The 24,324-nt window shown below is 37.7% G+C and overlaps 2 long non-coding RNA genes across 2 annotated transcripts; one reads left to right on the forward strand and one right to left on the reverse strand.

Moving 5' to 3' along the window:
• Positions 1-3,439: 3,439 nt before the first annotated feature.
• On the forward strand, positions 3,440-23,545 carry LOC147837948 (uncharacterized). Its single transcript, XR_015524742.1, has 3 exons — positions 3,440-4,088; positions 4,197-4,875; positions 22,991-23,545. It is a non-coding gene; the product is annotated as an uncharacterized LOC147837948 (long non-coding RNA).
• LOC147837949 (uncharacterized) lies at positions 12,511-16,602 on the reverse strand. Its single transcript, XR_015524741.1, has 4 exons — positions 16,270-16,602; positions 14,444-14,725; positions 13,938-14,370; positions 12,511-13,007 (listed from the first exon to the last, which is right to left on the reverse strand). It is a non-coding gene; the product is annotated as an uncharacterized LOC147837949 (long non-coding RNA).
• Positions 23,546-24,324: the final 779 nt, after the last annotated feature.

Consider the following 24,324-nt stretch of genomic DNA (forward strand, 5'->3'; position numbering starts at 1 on the left):
TGTATTATGACCATGTAAACACTATAGGTAAACAATGTATGTGCACTTATACAGCATGCTCAAAAATATATTTGAAATGGTATAAAACATGGGCGAGCTCAAACCCAGCACCCAGGACTTTACTTTCACCATCTCATTCAGGGAAACTCCTAGAGAAATAAATAAGTTATATTTCTGAACTTTAATAATAAATCTATATAAAACGCTGCGTTTCCCCTATTCAGCCGCAATGACTTCTGGGACTTCTTAAGTTTGCATCGGTGCATCCTCAATATTAACAATTCATCCGGGAACTTTCTCACGTTCCCATTCGTGTGGTCTTGAGTTGTGGAACTGAACTTCGACAATTGATGATGTGGTTACGCGAAAACACAAGGACACAAAAACGCTGAAAAGCATATTGAGAAACAGCCCAAGTTTTGGTGCCCTTGGGTTAAACTAACAAACAAACTCTTCCGTAAAGATTTTCCTGTTTTCAGGATAAAAGTCCCACATACATAATAAGTATTAAGCACGGGTAAAAAGTTATCATTGTAATCTCACAAGGAAACGTGGCCAATCAACTACTGCCTTGAGCATGAATATTAATGATCCTGTGATTTGATTTGTTTTGATCAATTTCACATTCAAAGCATTTACATTATTACAAATAAACAATTGAAAAATTGAACTGTGCATGTTTAAAATGAGACAACAGACACATTTATGTTTGTTATGAAGCAACAAACACATGTACATTGCTAAATATAAGTGTTTGATGCATATTATGCATTGTGTCATATCACCGCACTCTTACTGTCATTTTTCTGGAGTGAAAAGATGCCAACTTCAAAAACTCCTGTTAGAAGATGTAACGCGCGCACGTGTGTGTGTGTGTGTGTGTGTGTGCAAAATCAGAGCAAAGCTCATTAATATTCATGATTCTTAAATATATGTTCAAAACAGAGCAGTCAAATATGGTTAACAGAGCTGTTTTAATAAATTATTGTAAGTATATATATATATATATATATATATATATATATATATATATATATATATATATATATATATATATTGTCTTTATATATATATATATATATATATATATATATATATATATATATATATATATATATAAAGACAAATATTAGAAGAAGACAAATATTATATATTATATTATATAAATATTATATATATATATATATATATATATATATACATATATATATATATATATATATATATATATATATATATATATATATATATATATATATATATATATATATATATATATATATATATATAACGTAACGTGACATTTTATGATCCATCTTTTTTTGTCTTTTATGAAAAAATTATTTGTTATTGTAAATATTATTTTTCATCAAAATGTTATGTAAATGTCCTCCCAAAAAAATAAATATTAATTTTAGATTAGAAATATGTTTGGCTAGCAACTTAATTTGACCAACATTAAAAGTTTATAGATTCAAGATTCAGATCTCAATTTAAAAATGAACCCTTATGATTGTTTTTTGTAACCCATATTCCCAAATAACACAATTTTTTGAAGACAAATATTATACTAATATCACATCATTGACCTTGACAGAATCACCGTTGGTATCAGGCCATTGTCCATCCTTAACAAAGTAAGAAACTAGGAAATCAGTGAAGGTAGTCGTCTCTTCAGATTCTCTGTGGTGAACAAAGCTGTATTCCTCAGGTATAATACTCAGCAGGACCACCGTCTCTACCTTCATCCTGCTGATTTTGTCCTTTTATCTTTGAACCAAAAAGGAAAACTAATACAGACTGCTCTCTCTTTGCATGAGAAATAACTATGGAGGAGTTTGAAAGGAGGGAGTAAAGTTTAGAAACGAAATGCCTTGAGCAATTAGGGACCAACAAGGGAACAAGAGCCACATAGTAAACCCTGCAAAGCTAATTACTGATGGCATCGGATGAGTGATTTAATATTTGCCCCCAAGAATATGAGGAGACCACTGTGTCCATAATGTCTGTCCAGCCAAAGTCCAGAAAAAAACAAATGCAGTGTGATACAGGAGAAGTAAACAAGCGTTGTGTTTTTGGTCAGATGAAGGGCCACCAGCGGCCGCTGTCATCCCTCGTAAACCTGTTCAGATCATGCAGAATATCTGCAGTGATAATCACCTGCCCACAGGCCCGTACGGCCCTGCGCTGGGCAGTAATTGGAGGTCTCGAACGCACACAATGGCGCACCTAACTCACTCTAAATAAACACCAGTCCAGGGGCTGAAATGATATACGCTTATCTTTTTAATTTTTTTCACAGTGCTGAATGTATTTTACCCAGGGCTTTGTCTGGGTCACAAGTAGTTTACCTGCTCTCGGCCCCTGTGGTGTGTCTATGCACGCATTTGTATGTGTATGTGTGTGGATTTGAGACTTTTGACTTTAAGGCATAGACGACAAATACGTTGACTGAGCACCACTTAGCATAGCTGCTACTGAAAACCCCTCTGGCTCCTGTTGTGTTTAGAGATGTTTGATTCACATGGTAATGCACATATATGCTGTATAGAAAGGCGTAGGAATCTGAAGATGAAACTTCACAATAAAATCTAAAGAAATAAACAATAAAAGTGTGTTTATAGACTTATAGACTAAGCCTTTTTTAGGATTTTTTTGTGACCACAAGAATGCATTGTGTGGAACCCTGCATTATGGTTTTGTAGTAATTATTCAGTGTTATAATCCTTTATTTTTTGATATGTCATTGTAAGTATCATTAATGTGAAAAGGAACAAAGGTTCGGGCATTATACTGCCGAATGGCATTTATTTTTTTCTAGAAAATACAGTCAAACTTATGTTGAAGTACCCTTTTGAGGTTTCACAAACACGTAGACCACATTCCCAGCATTTTTACAGTGCACTAGAACTACAGTTGGACAAACTTGTCAGTGTTTATTTAAAAGATCCATGGAATTATTTTTGTTTAATGGGGTACATTTATTCTTTTATTGATTGATTGTTTTATTTGTTAAGAATTTGGTAACTGGCAAAGTACTTTGATTGTTCCTCTACAAAAGAGTACATTAATTTGTTTGTTCATATTGTTTGTGTATTGCACATTTCATATTATTTATAATTGCTTTATATTGTTTTTTCCTCTTTATCTTTTTTATATTATTTTTATGACATCATTTTTAGAGAATTCAATTAAAACTGTATCTTATTTTTTTTCTTTAAAACTTTATTTAAATTTTAATTAACTGGTTGTGAAAAAGAAAAACATCACAGTTCTAAATCTAATAGACAAACAGAATCAGAATCATACTGTGACATTAATGGGCCATGAAACCCCCCTGTTTCAGCAGGATGTTTTCACACCTCTAGTTTGGAAAAAGTCAGGAAAGTGGGTGTGTCTAGCTCTGTTTAGGTGGGAGTGTCGGGGGAGGGAATAGGGGAAGGATTTGAATAAAAATGGGAGTTTCCATTTGGGCACCCACTGATTTTTTTACTGAGGCAAAACAAACACACACGCAGGGGAGAAAGACAGTGACTTGTGTTTAATGACAGTGGAATGTTTGATACCGCACGTCGTATAAGAGAAAAAAAACCTCTGTATTTCTCAGTAACTCAGATGCACTCGGTAGGTCAGAAAGCGGTGTGTGTGTAGACTAACCTGTCACAAAATGCGGCGAAAAATTAAACAGGACAATCGGTAATAATTAGCTTGCAGTGTTTACGTTTACACTCGGAGAGCAGCATTTACAGCAGATTTTTCAGTCTATAATATAGTAGTGATATTATCGTAAACTAAGTAACTTAGAAATCATTTTGACTAAGGTCTGTCTTCAAACACTGAAAGAGTACTGCTGAGGATACAAACTATAGCTTTGCCATTTGAATGAACAAAGAAAGGGCACTGATCGCAAACACTTACCAAATCTTTAGAGACAGGACTATCAACACCAACTGGATCTGTGTCATTATTAAGTAAAGTTTCACAAACTAATTTCGAGAGGAGCATGTGATATGATCGACTGCAGCTGGCCACTCATACACGCATTAGCTAGCCAATCAAATTGATCCAAACTTACTATAAGTAGCCTAGTTCAATTCAATTCAATTCAGCTTTATTTGTATAGCGCTTTTACAATGTAGATTGTGTCAAAGCAGCTTCACATAAATGGTCATAGTAACTGGAACAGTGTGGTTCAGTAACTGGTTAGAACTACTCCCTTAACTTTGCTTTCCGAAGAAACCCCCCATCCACCCCTTCTCCTCCTTTCCTTCTTTACCGCAGGGAGCTCTCGAGAACCACCTGATCTCGTACTCCCCTCACATGCTCTATGGACCAGGCGGGCTCAGGGTTCTCCCCCGGGACAGCATGCCAAACTTGCTAACAGTTGTCAAACAATATCTAAGTGTGAACTCTAAAAGTACATGAACAGCAAATCCAGATTTCACAATTTCCACATGAGAAAAGCTCTCGAGTAAAAAAAAGTTCTGTACAAACCTATTTCCGCCGCGTGTCGGGTGCACTGATCCACACGTAAGTCCAGTTGTGCTCTCATAGCTGGAAAATGAAAACAAAACCTTTGTTGCAGCACATTATAAAAGCAACATTGACGACCCGTATCTCCAAACAATTCTTATTCTTTTCCCACTTCTTTTGGCAGCACAACGAGTCGTCTCTCTGCCGTCTGAACACTGTTTCAGGTACAGTCTTCGAAGCTATCATGCATATTAATGAAGTTGCACCGCACACACAATAGAGTGTGCTAATTGGTTTGAACCAAGTCTTACTCATGAATAAATGCAGCACAATCAGAGACGTAATGAAGTACTCCCAGGTACAGACGTCACAGAATACACGTTAAGATATCATGGCCGTGATGTAGCTTCAATAATTTGTTTTAAACCGGAAGTACGAATTTGCTCGATATAACGCAAAAACAACCAATTTTCACTTTTTTGTGAAATACGTGTGTCCTAATAGTGTTTTTAGCAGTGTGGGACACATATACGACTGTCAACAGCGCCAAAAAAATGTGTTTTGGTGTTTCGTGACCCTTTAAGAATTAATAATAACAACTTTGAAAGTATGATTTTGCTTTCTCCCATTCATCCCATTCGTATTTATTTTTTTCATATATTTTTTTATATATATTTGGTAGTCTTCCTCATATACCATGTCTAAATGCCCTATTACACCAACCAATTAATTAAGCCACTCATTGAATATGAGCTGAAATATTGCATCAGTTAAACTGAAATGCTCGAGCTATTCAAGTGAGCAATGTTTTGATAGTCACGGTATCTGCAAATGGCTTACTTGCAGTTGTCTTTACATATTAAACCGGTATAGGAGGAAGTATTCAAACATCAGAAAAATTACCCACGCCGCCTTTAAACTCTCCATTCTGTGACGATAAAGGTAGTTATTTCATGCCAGTGTGAGGGTGAAGTGACACAATGTCTGTGTGGGTTTCTGATGGTTTTGTAATGAGCAGTAAGGAAAGAAAGCCCTGTGAATTCATCCTTGACCTGCGACTATGCATCATTAACTCCATTTGTCCCTCTGCAATTAACACTGCCTGCCTGACGGACCGTCCATTCCCTTGTTTCTTCCGCACATCCATCTCTCCATCACTCTCTGCTCTCCCAGGTTAACTCTAACCCGTCTCTCCGCCCACGTATTACCCATCACCCACTCCTGCCCACCCCGTTTGACCTGATTGTGAGGGTTCACCCTCCTATTGCGGTCCCCACATCCAGCTCAGTGTCAGTCTCTCATGGATGTCACAGTGACAGGTCTGACCCTGTCGTCTGAGGCCGCTCAGTAAAGAGTTGGAGGCCATTGGCCACTCACAGGGCACAAGCCTCGTCCCCTGATTACTCTGACCTCAGACCTTACGCTCAATTTCAGGTCATTTACTTACACTAACTGGGCTCTTCTGCATACCACTAAGCTGGCAGCAGTGACTGTAAATATTAAAGGTGCAGTATGAATGTTTTTGTATATATATATATATATATATATATATATATATATATATATATATATATATATATATATATATATATATATATATACATACATATACATACATATATATATATATATATATATATATATATATATATATATATATATATATATATATATATATATTTATATATATATACTGTATATATATTTATTCATTTTCTTGTCGGCTTAGTCTCTTTATTAAACCGGGATCGCCACAGCAGAATGAATTACCAACATATCCAGCACGATTTTATGCAACGGATGCCCTTCCAGCCACAACCCATCTCTGGGAAACACACATACATACATTCGTACACTACGGACAATTTAGCCTTCCCAATTCACCTGTACTTCATGTGTTTGGACTGTGGGGGAAACCGAAGCGCCCGAAGGAAACCCACGCAAAGGCTGGGAGAACATGCAAACTCCACACAGTAACGCCAATTGAGCCGAGGTTCGAACCAGCGACCCAGCGACCTTCTTGCTGTGAGGCAACAGCACTACCTACTGCGCAGCTGGGGTGCTGGAAAAAAAAAGTAAAATAACAGGCGTTAAATTACAGAAATTTCCTGTATTTTATTGAATAACGGTAAATTTCTGTTATTTCTATATTTAATATCTGTTATTTTAAAGTTTAAACTTCATCAGTTATTTTAAATTACTGTAATTTAACGGCCGCTATTTAACTTTTTTTTTTCAACAGCCGAGGTGCCGGAAAAAATGTAAGGCAAAATAACGGTCGTTAAATTACAGAAATTTCCTAAAAATTGTTGAATTATGGTCAATTTCTGAAATTTAACTGTTTCGGCAGCTGGTGCCGAAAAAAAAAAAAAAACTTAAATACAGAAACTTCCAGTATTTTTTTTGAATTGCAGTAAATATCTGTAATTTAACATGTTATTTAAAATTGTACATTTTGTCTGTTATTTAAATTTTTTGTTATTTAACGATTGTTATTTTTTATTTTTTTAATTATCCGGCACCCCAGCTTAAAAAAAAACGAAAATAAACGGATTTTTTTTTGTACAGTGTACTGGCAACTTATTACATGTAGCGTAATATACAACACCAGCGCAGACAATATCACTTCAAACTATTAAAAATGTCAACAAAAGTACATTTTTCAAACTTTCAAAATCAAAAACATTTTCAAGGAAAGATCAAGATCCCAAATTGTAATTCAAAAGCATAAATAAGTGAAAAAAAAACATAACAAATTACGAATAACTGTCAATTTATTGATATTTTGACCAATCAGTGTTTAGAATCACAGCTACATTTCACACTAGTTTTCCTGGCAGTAATTTCACCAGGCACATTTATTGTAACAGTCATGTAGGCATCAGTGACCAAAATCAGTGACAGAGCTGTATTCGCATTGGCTGCCAAAAAAAAAAGAAAACAGACTTCACATCTGAACAGGGCATTTTGGTGAATGATTTGTTGATGGCAGACGACTGTTTTTAGACTTGCCGTTTCTCCCCGGTGACAGATTAATAGCTATCCCCTCGATATCATTATGACACACTTTCAGCATCAAGGACAATCCAAAGAGCAATGGAGCAAAAATATGGAATGTAATATGTTTTGCTGTACCTCAGGGAGACAGCGAACCCTTGCACGGCGAATCTGTATCTGAGACTGTCCCTAAGGAAAGAGCCGGCCACAGCACTCCAACCACAGCGCAAACTTTTCCTTGAGCACGAATCAATTTTCATGCCGATGATTCCTCTGGAAAATTAGAATCGAGTTAATTAGCTGGAGAAACCTTGTTTTGAGTGTGCGTGAATATATTTTTGACTTTCATGTGTCCGGCACCCAAGTACGATTTTGAGGAATGGATCTTGAGACTGCTTATTTATAGCTGGTCTACTTTTCTTCTTAGAAAAAAAAAATGGCTTAGTTTCTTTGTGCAAAACCAGGATTTAAACTGGAATAAATATCATCAGCATGTCAGTTTGCATCCTCTTTATTGTACTCCAAAGCAGAATTACATCAGATCTGCTACTTTTAAGTGTATGATATAGCCGGATGTGTAAAATAAAGTTGATTTTACGTATAATAAAGATGATGTTACATGCATTACAGAAAAAAAAGTACTCTTAATAAAGCTGACATAACACTCTGAATCAAGTATATAGTTTTCATTTATTATATATGTGCTACTGCCAAAAGTAAGTATATCTAAAAGCAAGTATTTCCACATCTGTTCAGTCTGCCTGCTCTTGGTTCTCAGTAGATCTGTGTCCCGTCGGGAGGTTTGGATGTGCTGCTTTAAATGGAGGGTGATGACAGCGCTGTGGAGGTGCTACAACAATGGAGTTTTGTAAGAAGCCCGTAATTCTCTGACAGCAGATCCTGTTTTCCTCTTTAAAGTCCCTCTTCCAGAGGAAGTCCTTTTCTGCACGCACACATATAGCCGCATAAACGCAGAGTTGCAACCTCAATCCAGCCTTTCTCCACACATCCAGTGTACTCCGGTCGGATCTGATACACCTGCCAGGCCTCTCTGTTTCATTTCCAATCTCACAATGGATTTCCAGTTCTACTGCTGGCTTCAGCGCGCGTCTCTATGGACATAAACGTGACCTTAAATAGTTCTTTCCACTGCTTCTCCTCTGCCAGCTATTCCTTCATAAAGAGGATCAGGGTTACAAATGTTGTACCTTAATGGCCGGCTCTCTGCATCATGAAAGAACCTTTGTTGGCCAGGTTAATCTTAATGGGCAGGTTAATCTTCAAATCCAAATCAAATAGCACATTTCAGGAGCGTTTCATCGAACATTTATTTGGATTTGATAAGATTTCAAGTGTTCATTTAATGTGATTAACCAATGCAATCAAAATAAACGCAATTAATTCTGCCACTGACCCATACTCAAAATTCCACAGTACGAGAAAAGAGTCAGAACACTTATGATTTTAATCTGACATGGTGTCAGATATAATATAAGAGAAATCATTTTAGTAGCATCATGGGTGTTTTCAAAATAATAGCTTTAATTTTGTTGACACAATGCTTTAGCATTAACAATATATACTCACCGGCCACTTTATTAGGTACACCTGTCCAACTGCTTGTTCATCACATGGCAGCAACTCAATGCATTTAGGCATGTAGACAGGGTCAAGACGATCTGGTGCCGTTTAAACCGAGCATCTGATTGGGGAAGAAAGGTGATTTAAATGAATGAACATGGCATGGTTGATGCCAGTGTAACCCCGCTGGTCGTATGCCACCCAACCCGCTCCGAGCTGGTATCGACCTTCCACATGGGAGTCGGTTGCTCTAACAAGGAGGCTAAGGACTATGGCCTCTAGCGTCTGTTGCTAGAGCACCTTTTAGAAGTCAGAGGAGTGAAGTTTACCTGCACAGCACTTCACTAGCTGGCCTCCGTTACACTATTTCCCCTAAACTTCACTCCCATCCGGGTCACAGCACAAATGTAACCCCGCTGGGCGTACGCCACCCAACCTGCTCTGAGCTGGTATCGAACCGGTGACCTTCCGCATGGGAGTCGGTTGCTCTAACAAGGAGGCTAAAGACCACGGCCTCTAGCGTCTGTCGCTAGAGCACCTTTAAAGGTCAGAGGAGTGAAGTTTACCTGCACAGCACTTACTAGCTGGCCTCCGTTACACCAGAAGGGCTGGTCTGAGTATTTCAGAAACTGCTGATCTACTGGGATTTTCACGCACAACCCTCTCTAGGGTTTACAGAGAATGTTCTGAAAAACAGACAATATCCAGTGAGAGGCAGTTGTGTGGGCGCAAATGCCTTGTTGATGCCAGAAGTCAGAGGAGAATGGCCAGACTGGTTCCAGCTGATAGGAAGGCAACAGTAATTTATTACAAACGGGGTATGCAGAAGAGCATCTCTGAACACACAACACACCAAACCTTGAGGCAGATGGGCTATAGGAGTAGAAGGCCACACTGGGTGTCACTCCTGCCGGCTAAGATCAGGAAACTGAGGCTACAAACCAAAAGATTAGAAAAACAAAGCCTGGTCTGAAGAGTCTCAATTCCTGCTGCGATATTGGTAGGGTCAGAATTTGGCTTCAACAACACAAAAGCATGGATCCATCCTGCCTTGTATTAATGGTTCAGGCTGCTGGTGGTGGTTTAATTGTGTGGGGGATATTTTCTTGGCATACTTTGGGCTCTTTAATACCAATGGACCATAGTGTCTCCATCCTCTGATGGCTACTTCCAGCAGGATAATGCGCTATATCATAAAGCGTGAATCATCTCAGACTGTTTTTTTGAACATGACAATGAGTTCACTCTACTCAAATTGCCCCCACAGTCACCAGAACTCAATCCAATAGAGCACCTTCGGGATTTGGTTGAATAGTATATTCACATCATGGATGTGCAGCCGACAAATCTGCAGCAACTGTGTGATGCTATCATGTCAATATGGATCAAAATCTCTGAGGTATATTTCCAGTACCTCGTTAACAATTGCATATCTGTTTGCCCTCCCTTTTCCCTGGGAATTCTTACCATACTATCCCGCTATATAACTAATAATTTAGTTATAACTATAGTTAATAACTATAATTTTTGCCATATTTTTATTTTCATATTAAAATTCAAAAGATACATATTTGTACCTGAAGGGTCCATAATGGTACCTCAAAGGTACTTTTTAGGTACATTTTGGCACTAATGTGCACCTTTGAGGTACCACTGTGGACCCTTTGTGCACAAATATGTATCTTTTCAAAAGGTACTGCCCCAGTGACAGCTCCTGTAGCTTTATTTCTGAGAGTGTAGGGGGAAAATACTATGGAGGTCGATGATCACAGGTTACTAGCTGTCTTTAAAATATCTCATTCTGTGTTTAAAAGAAGAAAGACTTTTTTTACAAGTAAAGGATAAGTAAATGATGGAATAATCTTCAATTTTTAGGTGAACTATCACTTTAAGTAGTTGCTTTTTTTTAAACAATCAAACAAAATAAAATAACAGTTTTTTATTTAACAGCATTGTGATATTGAAGCCCATTTTAAAGGAGAAGCATGGCAGCTGTTTAATACTTTAAATGATGAGAATCTAGGTTCCCCAACACTAGTATTAATCATGGTTTATGTGTGCTCCGTTGCACATTCATGTGAATAAATACATATACACCTATAAGTGGATGCGTGAAAAATGTTAAAAACTGCACATTAAGTGCACAGTTGTTTGAAGTGCGCCTCGCCACATGCTTTTCCACAAGAAAAATGTGGATAGCGACCAAATTTAAAATTCAGATCACTTTCCTTGGGGACTCCCATTTGCAATGCATGGCTGTAATGTATTTGTTGTCTTTACCACTTAGCCTTGCCATTGAACATCATTAGGTAATGTGCAGTCGCCGGTCGAGAAAAATAAAGTGTTTATCATCATTATTTGCTGTGGATGTCATTCGAGTGCCCCGGACTGACTTAAAGTGACTCCACTGTGCTCTATAAGAAACCCCGGCGTACTGCCCAACTCATCTCATTCATCATCGGACCTACAAACTGGTAGAACATCATTAGCGTGCTCTGTTTATAAAGGAGAAAGCAATAGCATTTGGGCAAGTATACGACAGCCTGCGGAGAGATGCGTTTGAGGCTGTTTACGCTCTTTAGCGTCATTTGCATTGAAATGCGATTAAAGCAGTTGAAGATCTACCACCTTATAAAGATGGTGGTCCACATAAAAAACAACAACTTTATAGTTAATCAATGCATGAAACTTTAATGGGAAATATACTACGTTGTAATAGTAGTGATGGAAAATATTATGTGATTTATTTAAAGTCTACTGCAGGGGTGACCAACCCTGTTCCTGGAGAGCCACCTTCTTATTGACCTTATTCTAAAATGCGGAAGTGCGCCTGTTTTCGCGATTGTCTTAGAACTTCCGATTCAGTCGCCTATGGGAGAAATGACTAGGAATAATAAACGGCAGAAAATGGCCAAACTACTTGCTCAACAAACAAATGTTTGCATGACTACACAGACCAAGTAGCATAATATAATAAGAAAGTATTAAATTGCAACATCAAGCAGCGTAACGAGCAGTTGTTAACGTCAAAAAATGAATGGAAGTGAATGTGACCGGAAGTCGCGAGACAAAAAGATTCAAATGGCAGCACCCACTCGTCAGCTGAGAATAAGGTGAATATTCCAGTTGCTACCTATATCAAACACACCTGAACCAATTAATTAGGACCTGAACACCACGTGATAATTACAGGCAGGTGTGTTTGATATGGGTAGCAACTGAAATCTGCAGGAAGGTGGCTCTCCAGGAACAGGGTTTGCCACCCCTGGTGTACTATAAACCCAACAGTCAACTTTATCAAATGAAATGAGTGTAGTAAACTCAAAATGTACTGAAAGTTAATTCTATTCAATTAAATAGAGTTTTGAACTTAGTGGTAATGAGTTATTTAAATTCCTCATTTATTCAACTTAAATGGAGTAAGATCACAGTACTCATGTAGATTTGGTTTTTTTATTTACTTGTATTGTAGCAATCGGTTTCCTCAAATGGTTTAAGTTGCCTTAACTTACAGTTTTTCTCGATGGCTTTGATGCAGTTGTCAACTGAAACTCTACCTTTTCAAAACAGTTAACATACAGGCCTAAACAGCGGCACTCATGGTCAAAATGACACATTTTGCTTGCAAAAGGCACATATCGCGTCAAAACATTTAAAATATTAAACAAAAGCTAGTTTTACCTTCAAACAGAACTTGCAAACAAGTATATGAGCTCTTTCAAATAATCATTACACAATGGACAACAAAATACAAAATAAAGAATAAGAAATGCTTTGATTAAATTTATATTGAATTCATGACATTTTTCAAACTGTGGCTGAAAACCGCAATACTTTATTAAAAAAACAAACAAACAAAAAAAAACAGACAAAAGTAATAAAATACTGTAAATATTAGAGAAAACACATGTAAACCGATAAACAGTCAAATCTATTGGGAGTATAGGACATAGCCACTATTACAGTTTTTCTTGTTTGCTTTGATGCAGCCGTCAACTGAAACTCCACATTTTCAAAACAGTTAACACACAGGCCTAAACAGCGGCACTCATGGTCAAAATGAAACATTATGCTTGCAAAATGCACATACCGTGTCAAAACATTAAAAATATGCAACAAAAGCTAGTTTTACCTTCAAACAACACAACTTGCAAACAAGTATATGAACTCTTTCAATTATTCATTAGACAATGGACAACAAAAAACAAAATACAGATCTCAGTGTGAATTCTATTTGGGCTGTCAAATTGGCCTTTTTGCAAAGAATTGGATCAAGAATAAGAAATGCTTTGATTAAACTTATATTGAATTCATGACATTTTTCAAACTGTGGCTGAAAACTAAAATACCGTAAAAAAAATAAAAAATAAAAATAAAATTTAAAAAAGAAAAAAGTAGCAGAAAGAAGCAGAAAAAAGAAAAAAAACTAATAAAATATTGTAAATATTAGAGAAAACACATGTAAACCAATATACAGTCAAATATATTGGGAGTATAGGAAATAGCCACTATTGACCTCCTCCATCCATGCTGGCACAGAACAACACAGACCTTCTACCATTTTAATGTTTGCAGACTGATTGCTAAGTGAAGATTTGTGTGAAGTAGTGTCAAACCGGTGCTTCATTGAATTCATACTGATCTTGGTGGTTTCTAATGGTTAGGAATGGATGGTTTCAGTTTGGTTACCATAACTAAAACAATGAAGTTTGGACTGCTTGAATGACATCCGTGTTAACTGTTTTGAAAAATGGTGGGGAAATGTGTCAACCCAATGAGAAAGGGTTTACACATTTGCAAGACCGGTCTTTTGCTCTGCTGGGATAGTGATAATGAAAATGAAGTGGAACTTAGTCTTTAACCAGGTCAAAGCAAACAAGAAAAACTGTAATGTAACAATCCATGCTGGCACAGAACAACACAGACCTTCCACTGTTTTCATAAGGTTTGCAGATTGATTGCTAATTGAAGATGGGTGTGAAGGAGTGTCAAGCTTCAGTGATTTCATCCTGATGTTGGTAGTTTCTAATAGTAAGGAATAGATGGTTTCTGTTTGGTTACCATAACTAAAATGAGTTTGGACTGCTTGAATGACATCTGTGTTAACTGTTTTGAAAAATAGTGGGGAAAATGTGTCAACCCAATGAGAAAGGCTTTACACATTTGCAAGACCTGTCTTCTGCTCTGCTGGGATAGTGATAATGAAAATGAACTGTAACCTAGTTTCTTTAACCAGTTCAAAGCAAACAAGAAAAACTGTATTAGGTTTTAAAGAACTCAGTTGGTTTGAGTTCCCCTCATTCATTGGGTTTTACTGAGCTCAAATTGCTTCATTTACTAAAAATTGAGTAAGTTCACAGCACTTATTGCACTTTTTCTCCATTGGTTTGGCTGATTTCTTGAAACAGAAAATACATTCTCAAAACAACATGGTCAAACCTCCAAACCACTTGGCAGTTGTTCACAACAGAATTGTATTTCTCATTTATTTCATCAAATTGTAAATGTCTAAGTACATCTTTGCAAATGATTAAGTACAGATAGCCTACATTTAGCACGATTTCCAAGTGAATAGATCTTGTTCATCTAAACTGATTGTTAATTCTCAGTCTAATAGTTGCCCTCTCCAAAATGTGTCAGCGTCATTTCATTGTGTAAGTCATTACACAACAATCTGTTCAATTGTCAAAATTAGTCAAGACCATAATACCATAAATACCATACAGTAGGTGAATCCTTGGAACATTTGATCACAATTTATTACAGCTATTTATTCTTTTTGCTTTGACATACTGTTACTTTGTGTGATCGATCATTACAATAAAAAAAGGAGTTACCATTTCCTTGGCAGTATGAGTGCAATGTGTGACGTCAAACCTTGGAGGCTACTCTTACCCTAAAATCCTATTTTCTTTTTTTCAGTTTTATACACAATTGTATTCTGTTAGCTAGATAAAAAGTACAGTAACCATTGTTTGGACATCAGGTCAGAATAGTTGTACGGTACTTCCCAAACATTATACCAACATTCATTCAATTTCTTCTTGTTGCACGCAAACACAGGGAGAACATGCAAACTCCACACAGAAATGCCAACTGACCCAACTGAGGCTTGAACCAGCGACCTTCTTACTGTGAGGTGAGATCGCTACCCACGTTGCCCAATGATCATAATAATAGGCTATTTGATATGTAAATTTACATAGAGTTATTTAAAGTGACAGTTCATCAGGGCTTTACATTAACACCTGCCAACCCACCAAAGGACAGACACCTCCACTAGCCACTTTGGCTGGTTGGAAATCATTTTTAAATTCTAGTTTTCTTAAAAGCAGGGTTCGACAATAAGCATGGCCCAATATTTGTGCAAATGTGATCTTAGAATTGAGAAGCAGCACGACTTACAAAAATAACTGTGTTTGCGTGAGCAAAACAGCAAAAAAGAAGGTAAATACCGAACGAGAGGATGATCACTCACGCTCAAAGGTGATGTGATGCGCTCGACTGTTAAAAATGTGCGTGCTCCAGTTTACTTGCGCAAAGCAACCGTGCCTAGAGGAAGCGCTACTGGTGCAATCAGTTCCCTTTGAAATAGACTGGACAAAGAGCGATGATCATGCACCCACAGTCCTGCTGCTTTCAAGAGCTCAAAATAAAAAAAAATAAAAAATACATCCTTTCATTATCAAACACTGTATGTTTCACCTGCTTTCTTTTTGCTTACGGTTATTTTTGTTAATATGGTTTAATTATATTTGTTTACAATAACAGTGCTATAATGGGAGATTAACTCCCAGTTTATGTGTAGTTAACTGGTGATCTGGGACGTTTAGCCAGGACAGATTACTGTGTATATTTTAGATACATAACAATTAATATTATTTTTTATTTAATGTTTTTTTAAAGAAAAGTTTTGTTGAATTAAAAAGTGCACCTATAACGCAATATTTTTCTTGTTTTGACCCATTGAAAAATTTAATAAAATACTTATTTGGTGTGGTCAGAGATAAATTTGGTAAATCCTTAATTTTGAGCCATGAAATAAAAACTGATTGCATTGCGACAACCCATTTGCTCATGCACACTGAGCAAGCCCATACACAGCACACATGAGAAGTTAAATGAATGAGAAAGAATGTGGACATAACACAACATCAAAATCAAGTCATTTTAGCATGTCAAAGTCAAATGTATGCATTTAAAAGATATTTTCCCAACAACAAAAGTGTGGCTAGTGAAAATGGCCAGTGGCTATTAATGTTGGAAATGTACTAGCCACAGTGGCCGGTAATCAAAAAAGTTAATGTCAAGCCCTGCAGTTCAGCCAAAATCTAAATTCTGTGATCATTTAGCCATGCATCCTCAAATCATTTCATAACTCATTAATATTAATATATGGAAACACAAAATAATGTCAAACTTGTAATAAAATTATTTTAAAAGGCAATTAATTACATAGATTTAGAGAACAATTATATATATTTTTAATTCGTTCAGTTTAGTTTAATTCTTTTGGCTTAAGGAAATAGTGCAACCAAAATGTACAGTTAATCAATGCATTGAACATTAATGGGAAATGCCTACATATACTGCACTACATTTTAAAAATAGTGATGACAATTATATGTATATTTTCATAGATTTATTTAAAGTAACAGTTCAACCAAAAATGAAATTCTGAAATAATTTGGCCACCCTCAAATCTTTTCATAACTCATTTTCTTATTAAAAAGGCCTTACATAAAGCACATAAGTTAATTATAAGCCGAGTCTGTACTAATTTAGCTCTTTATAATCTTCCTATTTGGAACCATGTAGATTTTTGGCCATTCGGTTAATATATTTTAAAATAAGTGAAGTTTAAGTGATGCATTTCTGTTCATACAAGCACACACATTTCAGCACACACACGTACACAAAACTAAAAAAACTAAGATGAACCTATTGTTGTTTACTCGTTTAATTGCATTATTTTTCCCCCTGCGACGAGGGTCAGAGTTCTGAGAATAACTCCCAAAATGCCACGTTACATTATTTTCATTATCTTCAATGGAACATCGCAGATCATTTCCTATTAGTTAACGGACTTAGACTACAACCCTTCTTAATTACAGTAGGGATGATGTTTCATATGCTCGTCTAGTAAATATCTAGCCAATATTGTTGCACAAGAAGTAAATGTATCCAGATGGGAAATAATAAAGGCTAATATCCCTGGCTTACTTGAGCGAGCCCTAATATTTGTAATATTGGATTATGATTATTGAGGCCAGCAAACAACATAGAGGGCAAACCCCAGAGTCAAACACTGCCCCGGAGCGAACTACATGAAATCTTATTTTACTATTTTGTTTGCCACATAGACAGACTAGCCATGTATCAGACTCTTAATAACACAGAGATGTACTAGACGTATGAGACAGTGTGTACAGACTGTATTACACCCCCATGCTATTTCCATAAATCAGCACTAAAATTACTTTCACCGACATTCACGCGAAGAGCAATAAACTGAATCAAGGCCTAAATGACTTGTTAATGCTTGGAGGAATAGTTGAAATACTTTGAATAGTCACATGCTGTTGTTTTCCATGTGAAATAAACTGAGGGATTTTGTTAAATATATAAGTGCCAAAAAGAGACTCTTTTGAAAAATTGAATCTACAACCCCAAATCAGAAAAAGTTGGTACAATATGGACACACAATAAAAAAAAAACACACACACAAATAAAAAAGAAAGAAGTGATTTCTAAATTTACTTTAAAATGTATTTTATTGCAGTGATAACAACAGTACATTATTTAATGTGTTCCTCGTGATTTATTCATTTATTTTTTAATAATTACGTATTACAATTTTAATTCCTGCAACACATTTCAAAAAAGTTGGAGCAGTCAAGCATTTAATACTTTGTAATGTTGCCTTTTCACAACACTTAAAAGTAAGATTAAGTACTGAAGACACCAAGTGATGAAGTGTATCAATTTTGTCCCATTCTTCCTGCAAACACTTCTTATGCTGTGTTTACACCAGAAGCGGTACGCGCGGATAAATCACGATATTTGTGCGTAAATAGCCGCGTGAACATTTGAGTTTACTCGCTTCATTCGCGCGTCAAACCCAGCTTCATTTGCGCGTCAAATCCGCATTCAACCGCGTCAAATTCACTTCAAAACAGACGCGGATTCGCGTGATGGGCAGGGCTTCTGTCTGCCCGGTGACTGTAGCTTCGTTGCTAAATGGCTAACATGGATTTTATGAAGAAAATAATAGTGTTTATGTACTTTATGAGAGCTAAAAAACAGCGTCGATACGTTTAGGACCGTGTCTGAGTCCACTAAATGCTTTCAGAGGTGCATCCAGCTCTGTGAGCTCATAAACTCCTCCAGCCCAGTTTGATGACTTGTTGTCAGTGTCGCCTGGAGGATTTCCCTCGGGAGACCATCAACAGGTTCTACGTCACAATCATGCCCCCACAAGAGCAAGCTCCTGATTGGTTAACGCGGTGCGAATGTCCGCTGAAGTTCAGATTTTCGAACTCGAGAGATTCGCGAAACGCTCGTTAAGCGCGTCAAACGCTCAATTCGCCTCGTGCGTATCGCGCTATTCGCACCACGCCATTTGCGCAATTCGCGTTATTTGCTCCGCGCCATTCGATCAGTTGAGGGCGCAGGTGAAGATCCCCTGTGCCCTCGCGAGCTGTAGTTTTCTCGCGTGTAGACCTGTAATCTGCTCAAGGTTCACTTCTCCTCGCTCGAAAACATCATCGCTGCGCTCGATTAATATTGGCATTGATTTGCCGCCATACTCTGCCACTTCCCCCATCGCAGCAGCAACTCGCTCGCGAAATAAATACACACGGCCCCATTTACACTAATGCGTCTTAGTTTTAAAATAGCATTTTAGAACGAAAACGATCCACGTCCACACTGGCGTTTAATCTAGCATTTCTGAAAAGCCCTCTTTCCACACTATAGCGCTGAAAACGCACATCAGGTGACCACACACTAACACACTCTGTCATTCACTGCAACGTATGCTCGCGTCTGAGCCCCAGCAGTCAGTGGGTGCTTTGAGCACAAAACCCCAGAGAGAAGTGCATGTCGGACAGTTTATCAAGGATGTAACAAACCTTTATTTTGTCTATTTTTGCTTGTTTAAACTAATTATTTAAATTTAGTTTTTAGTTTTATGTTCAGTCCACTTAAATTTGTAAAAACAATTAACTTAATCAATTTGATTTGGGACAACATGAAGGAATTGTTTGGGACTCAGCATTTATTTTTTTTTTTTGTAGTATATTTTGCTTAAATAAGCCTACCTTTTTATTATTTAATCCTATTTTTCCTGAATGTAAAGAAATGTGCTTTTAATACTTAAAGCAAGCTACATTATGCAATTTATTATAATTCAACAGAATAAAAAAAAGTTATTTTTCCACAAGGGAAAATAGATATAAATTAATCAGAAATAAAATGAAGCCTTACCCCAAATATCTTGTAAAATAAATAAATCAAAGGCTAATTTTGCTTATTTTTTCCATGTGGCATGTTTACCAGTGAGTGTTTGAATTATATCTGAGCTCTTTCAGACGTTCCTACCTTCGTGTGTAAATGAGCATGCATTCAGATTGGCTTTGTTACATGAACATAGGTGTATCTTTCATCATTTTCTTTTATCTCCCTCAATGCAGCCTGCTTTTTTCTCTCTCCTCGGCTCTGTCTCTGTCTGCGTAATAGAAGTGGACTGCGTCTCACAGCCTCCTGGACTCTCTCTCTCGCTCGCAGGCAAACATCCCTGAGCCTTTCAGAGCGCAGCACGCGCCGCCGTCTGCAGGCTGCGATTGGAGCGGATGGCTCTCCGTGCCCGCGCTCTCTGCTGCCCGCCATCCTGACACGCCTTTGTTTAGAGCCTGTAAGATCTTGACATATGCCTCCAATCGTTTGCTCTTGGTGAGATGTGTCCCGTTCCACGCATGTGACGGGAGACGTTGTATGGCCGTCTGCTGATCGAGATGGGAATAAACAGAAGCTGTGCCACATTTCGTTTGCCTTCTTTTTAGTTTTTTGAACAGCTGCACATGAACATGCAGTTCCAGTTTGTGCATTCGCTTTAGACAATAAGAATATATCCACCATTTTAAGCAATTCCTATGGCAGATGGCCTGTTACTCTTTGACCTTTAAACCTAAAGCCCCTGGCATTTAGAGTCATAACAATTCACGGTGACTACTAACAGCATAAATAAACAAATAAATAAATAAATTTCCCAGTGTTGGGTTGCGGCTGGCAGGGCATCCGCTGTGTAAAACATATGCTGGATAAGTTGGCGGTTCATTCAGTTGTGGCGACTCCTGATTAATAAAGGGACTAAGTCAAAAAGAAAATGAATGAATGAATAAATAAACAAATAAGGCATGGTGGCTTAGTGGTTAGCACTGTCGCCTAACAGCAAGAAGGTCGCTGGTTCGAGTCCCGGCTGAGCCAGTTGCCATTTCTGTGTGGAGTTTGCATGTTCTCCCTGTGTTCGTGTGGGTTTCGTCCATATGCTCAGGTTTCCCCGACAGTCCAAGACATGCGGTATAGGTGAATTGGATGAACTACATTGGCCCTAGTGTTTGACATGGACATATGCTGGAATAGTTGGCGGTTCATTCCGCTGTGGCAACCCCTGATAAATAAGTGACTAAGCCAAAGGAAAATGAATGAATGACTAAATAAAGCTACCCTTGTGTAAAATGGTTACTTCAGCATAATGCCACACACACACACACACACACACACGCACACAATAGATTTTCAATGATGTTCAAGTCTGGGCACTAGGATGGTCATTTTAAACATTGTATCGTGTCTGAGCATGATTTCCTTGGTAGATCTGCAATCATACTTTGAGTCATTGTCCAGCTGAAACATCCAACCCTGGCGTAACTTCAGCCTGTTGACTAATTCCTGAACATTGTTCTTCAGAATCTGCTGATACTGGGTGGAATACATGCGACCTTTAACTCTGACAAAGTTTCCAGTACCTGTGCTTGCCACACATCTGCACTTCATGATGGACCCTCCACCATATTCTACAGTAGGAAGAAGGTTCTTCTCCAGGAATGCTCTTTTTCCGCCACGCAAAGCGCCCATGGTCGTGGCATCTGTCCACAGTATATTTTTTCCAAAAATGATTCAGACTTGTCCACGAGTCTTTGCATACCTCAAATCACTCTTCTCGTTGACAGAATGCAGAAAAGACTTCTTCCTCATCACCTTTCATTGAGCTGTTCTTTATAAAACGTGTTCTGAACTGTGAAACCATGTACAATGACATTATTAGCAGTAAGATGTTCCTGGATCTTTTTGGAGATGGTCTGTGGTTTGTCTGTGAACATTCTAGCCATTCTTTGCATGTGCCTTTCAGATATTTTTCTTGGTCTACCACATATTTCCTTCACAAGAACTGTTCTTGTGACCTTCCATTTACTTACTATATTTCTGCCTGTGGAGAAAGAGACTTTAAACTTTTTTAATAGCTTTTTGCATCCTTCTCCTTCTAATTCATGTTGGTGAATTATCTTCGTTTTTAGATCATTAAAAAGTTCTTTTGAGGTTTCCATGTTCTTTCTTTCAGGTTGACAATAAGGAGAAGCACAACTAGCAATCTTAAATATCCTTCTTTCATGATTGGTTGTACCTGTGTTTGGATGGTTAAGGTTTACAGAGTTAAGCTGCGGTCACACTGGACTTTTCTTCCCATAGATGTTCATTCATACACACGAGAACGCGTCAGACCGGAATCACAATGTCATGTGTCAATTTTCGCAGTTTAGTTCAAGCTTGGTGAACTCTGACCTGTGAAATCGCATCACTTGAGTGCGCGAGACCAATCGAGGATCAAAACATGACCTCTCTGGACAGCAACTTTAAATATGGAGCAATCGTTTGCTTTTTAAATGTCTATTTATCTTGTTTAATCCCGCCTCTTTTTCGCAGCGCCGTACGACAGAATTTCGCAACACTCTAGTGTGACCACAGCTTCACTCAAATGAATTTTGTGTTGTAATCAAACAGCATTAAGTGACTACTGGTTTTGAAATCCACACAAAAGTGAGAGTGCCCAAACTTTTACATAGCCAATTTTTCAGTTTTATTTTTATTTCATACATCTCAATACTGCTGCCTTACGTATTTCTGTTTGAAAAAAATCATGGCATTATCTAGCTTTTTCTAGAAAATAAATGGCATTTCACTGGGATCTTCTCTTATAAAGAAAGAGCACATTATTATGTGGCTACAAATGGGTGCCCAAATTTCTGCATAAGACTGTATATTAAGGGAACAATTACACCTAATAGATGCTAAAACCAGTTTAGCTAAGGGAAACAATTTTTTTTTTTACAACAAACTCACATTTTAGTGCCAATCCAATGCTTAAAACCAATTCCTTCAGCAAAATGATGTGGGAAAAACTAATATTTTATAGATTTTATGTTGTGATATTTGCTGTTGCTTGTTGTGAAATACAGTATGTTTAAAACACCTAAAACGAATTGCAGTAAAACCAGATAAGCTACATTGTGTTTAGAGGTGTAAAGTATATGGTAGCCGAGAGAGCTTAACGCTCTGCAATTTAAGAAAGCACATGCAATTACAAAAAACACCAGCAACTAAAAAAACGATCTTCGTCAATTTGACAGCACACGTGTTGCAAATTAGTCACAACACAAACAACTGATGAAACGCGTAGCTAATGGCCCGTTTCCACTGAGTGGTACTGTACAGTTCGGTTTAGTATGCTTTTATGGCCGTTTCAACTGTCAAGAAGCGTACCGAAACAAACTGTACCGTACCACTTTTTCGGTACACTTTCAAAAGGGTACCAAACAGGAGAAAGGGTACCAAAAGGTGGAGTTACACGCGCAGCTGAACGCTGATTGGTTAAGCTTAGTTTATACTTCTACATCAAGTGACCGGTGTGACCCACGGCGCATGCAACGCACGTAGCTGTGCATATATACTTCTGAGCGCTGTCTCTGTTGGTCTGCATTAACACTTCCGAAACGCTAGTGGGCAGTAAGGTGTTAATGTTCCTCTGTGTCGAGTTTCTTCTCTGCTGTTTTGCTTTTCCTGAACACTTCCTGGATGTACAAGTGGCTTAAACTTGCTCATTTTGAGGCAGGAACCGGCGGACGTGCAACAACTTTAACTATGAGGTAAACACAAAACAAAACTTTCCATCAGGAGCTCCTTCACGGGACTCCACACTTGTAAACAATCGCTCCATTGGGCTCACGTCCAGCTCGCGCCATTTGCGCGGCTCTCAGTCCCGCCCAGACTCGTCAGCGCTACCAAGCCGACCAATGACAGAGCTTGCGGTACGAGTCGTTGCGACGTGTAGTTACAATTTTTCAGAGGTGCACGTCAGCGACGCCGACGGCCACGGCGAAGGGCTATGCGTCAGCGCCGTAGCATATGCTGGCGTTTGACGCAGAAGTAAAAATCAATCTTTACAGAGATACGTCACAAACTCGTGGAGCTAGACAGGATGAAAACAAAGGAACCGCCATGTTTTTTTAAATACAAAGCGAGACATTACATGGAAATACTATATGCATATAATAACGAGCTATGGATTACCCTGGCTCAAACAAAACCTTGTCGTCTTGATGAACAGACACAAAGCCAAGAAGAAAAATCTGCCGTGTCCTGTTGTTGTTGTTTTATGAGCTCGTCTAAAAGTGCAAGCGGTTTTTCTTTCTTCCGGAAGCTCGCGATCGTGTCTAACGTTATATTTGATATACCAAATTTCGTGAGCTGATGATAGTAATGTGTGTGTGATGAATAAAGTGTCTATGTCATCTGATCCATTCAGAAAGAAAAGGACAAGCGTGAGAGTGAAGCAAGGAAAAAAAGAGAAGTCCGACAAAAAACAGGAGCAAAATTGTTTTAGCAACCTAAATCATGAACAAACTGCCATGTTTATCTTTGCCTTTTGAACTATTATGAACTGGGAATGACAAAATGACTCTCTAACAGAGCTTACATGTGCTGGGGAAGATTACAGACACAGATGAGAGGTTTGCGCTGACTGTGGGCTATATTGCCTGTGTTTTTGAACTTAAATAAGTACTAAATGTATGATGTGTGTAGTTTTTCTGTTATTAATAATATATCAGAGACTTTAAGGGGCTCTATGTGTTCATATTTGTTGCATTTATATATTAATTTTATATAATTACAGACGTTACAGTGGCCTATTTTGTACTGTCGTTGATCTGCAGT

Source organism: Danio rerio, chromosome 24, assembly GCF_052040795.2.
Source record: "Danio rerio strain M-AB ecotype USA chromosome 24, GRCz13ab, whole genome shotgun sequence".
Lineage (NCBI taxonomy): Eukaryota > Metazoa > Chordata > Actinopteri > Cypriniformes > Danionidae > Danio > Danio rerio.